This window comes from Apodemus sylvaticus, chromosome 14 (assembly GCF_947179515.1).
Source record: "Apodemus sylvaticus chromosome 14, mApoSyl1.1, whole genome shotgun sequence".
Taxonomy (NCBI): Eukaryota; Metazoa; Chordata; class Mammalia; order Rodentia; family Muridae; genus Apodemus; species Apodemus sylvaticus.
In genome coordinates, this window is record NC_067485.1 from 29,723,416 (window position 1) to 29,725,901 (window position 2,486).

Here is a 2,486-nt window from a genome sequence, read left to right on the forward strand (position 1 = left end):
TTAAAGGAAGCACCTTCCTCTTGGAAGGGACAGACTAAATGCTGAGTTTGAGCTGTGGTAAGGTCTAAGAGAATGTTCCCGGGGTCTCTGCTGTAGAAGCAATGCCCAAGTTATTGGGGACAAGGAAAGAGCAGGAAATCAATAGCACCTTATTGGCTAGGCCATTGCTTCTGTAGAGTGGATTTGTATAGAGAGGTCCCAGGAGAGCCTTGTTAAGATGTTGATAATTTCAAGCAGAAGCCTGTCAGGGTAGTGGCGGGGGCGTATTCTGCAAGCTTCTGGTTGGTATGACCGTTGTTCCTGTGGGGACCCCGTGTGTGTGTGTGTGTGGGGGGGGGCTAAGGAATTAAACTATTTTTGTTTCTTTCTGTGAGTGTTCGCCTTTAAATGTCTGCAGGAACATAGAGGGTGAGGCCTCCCGAGGGCATCAGTTGCCTTTGGGGAGTTTAGGAAGTGGAGCAGCGCCCTCTTGAGGCCATAAGACGGAGGTGCTGGGGAGGAGGTGCACCAAAGGTTTGCCGAATCAAGCCAGGTAGCCATTTACAAAGCCAAAGGACCATCGGCTCCGTTTTTCTAAAAACTGGCCTCACCATAGAAGGACATGTATCTTGGGACAGAGCTTCAGAAAATCTTTGCGAGCTTTTGTTGTTGTTGGTGGTGGTGAGTTTTTTTTCTCCATTTCTTACAAATCAGTAGAGTGTTTATTACCATATAAATCTAATTCTCTCCCCGCCCCCCGCCCCAAACTAAATTTCCACCTTCGCAAGATGCAGTTGGTCTAAGCAGCGTGTTCCTGGGAGTATGCCCTTCCTCGCTTGATGGGAACTACCTGCACTTCCCATCCCCCAACTCGAAGATCATCTCCTTCTTGCTTCTTCGGATCCCCTGGCTTCTCTGTCTTGACTTGTCTCATAGTCTAGCAGAACTCTCTTGCCTTTGGTCTCGGCTATGGATAGTCCAGGGTCAGGCATGTTGAATGCAACATTCTAGACTTCCGGCCGTACAACTCTGAGAAGACTGTCCTCTTTCACAGACCTGTCCTCCTGGAGATACAGATCCGATTGCACCCACCATTTTGGTTCGGTTCCATCTTCCTGCCTAGGCACCGCCCCCTGGCTGGGCTCCCTCGCCCGTGCTATGCCTTTCAAGACCTTGCCCCTTCTGGAGAGGGTGTTCTCTGCCTTCTGGCTCAGTTCCACTCTCCTGGCCAGACCACACCCTATTTGCTAGGCTCTGCTGCTTTAGTTAGACCACTCCCTCCCGGATATACCGCACCTTCCTGAGCAGACCTGGTTAGACTCCTCCCTCCTGGATAGATACGCAGGCGCACAGCTAACCCCACCTCTGGCTTTCTTCCCTACAGCTTCCAGGTGGAGAAGTTTGGCCGAGGAAAGGATTCAAAGTGATCCCTCAGGGTCCTGTATTCCAGACGTTTATGGGTCTCCTTGAGCGCAAAGGGTCTCACACTCACTGAGTTTCTCTAAAGAGGCTGATGGCAACTGCTCTTGGAGCCCATCCTGACGACATAGATTTTGGCACAGCCCAGCTCTGCAGAATACATGTCTCAATGGACAAGTTTGGGAATCTGTACTGCTACCCTGTTCGCTATTCGGTTTACCGGCAGACTTTATAGAAGCGCTGCTGTGGCCTGCCTAGGACCCAGCCCTGACCGCTGTGGCCGTTAGGGACTTCTGCAGTCCAATCTCCCATCCGCACCCAGCTAACTGCTGCCTCTTTTTCTCACTTAGAAGATTGAAGCCATCTGTTGTGAGCTTCCTGCATTTCCTGCCCCCACCCTCAGCAGTCTCCACAGTTCCCAGTCAGCCTCCTTCTCCTTTCTAAGAAAATAAACATCTTCCCATGGCTGGATTTCTACCCTCCTTGACCGTCTCCTCTGGAACGATGACCTTCTTGATTCTTTCTCTGTACATTTTTGGATTTTTTCTCGCCAATGATTTTTCCTTTTCTTCTTTTTTTTTTTCTCCCAATTAAAAAAAACTTTTTGATTGGATCTTATGTTTCTTTCCTAAATCACAAAACATCTCTTAGTAACTTGGCTTCTCCCTCAAGCTGCCAGCTTTCCTCCCACTTCCTTCTTGTGAGCATCGCATCTCTGTGTGGGGCTCAGCCTAGCACTTCCCCTTTCTAATCTCCCTGGGTACCCTGGCCAATGGTGTGCAAAACATCTGCCAAGAGCCTAGTTCAGTGCCCTGAACTAGGAGCTAGATGTCTAACTTACAAAGCAGAAGACTAGGTCCCAGGTTTGCCCTCAGACTGGGTACCACATGAGTTTTGCTTTCTCAGACACTGCGGTTCAGTTCCAAGGCTACATTCTTAGAGCCTCCTTACAAGCACGTGACACTTAACCCCCATCTGTGTATCTGTCAGCTTTCCATTACTATCACGAAACACCCACACTGGCTGAATGAATTTATAATGAGCAGAAGTTTATGTTGGTCCATGATTTCAGTCCATCGTCACTTGGG

At 49.3% G+C, this 2,486-nt stretch overlaps 1 long non-coding RNA gene across 1 annotated transcript; it reads left to right on the top strand.

Moving 5' to 3' along the window:
- Positions 1-436: 436 nt before the first annotated feature.
- On the top strand, positions 437-1,880 carry LOC127664867 (uncharacterized). The gene is made up of 2 exons (XR_007973264.1): positions 437-660; positions 1,364-1,880. It is a non-coding gene; the product is annotated as an uncharacterized LOC127664867 (long non-coding RNA).
- The last annotated feature ends 606 nt before the right edge of the window (positions 1,881-2,486 follow it).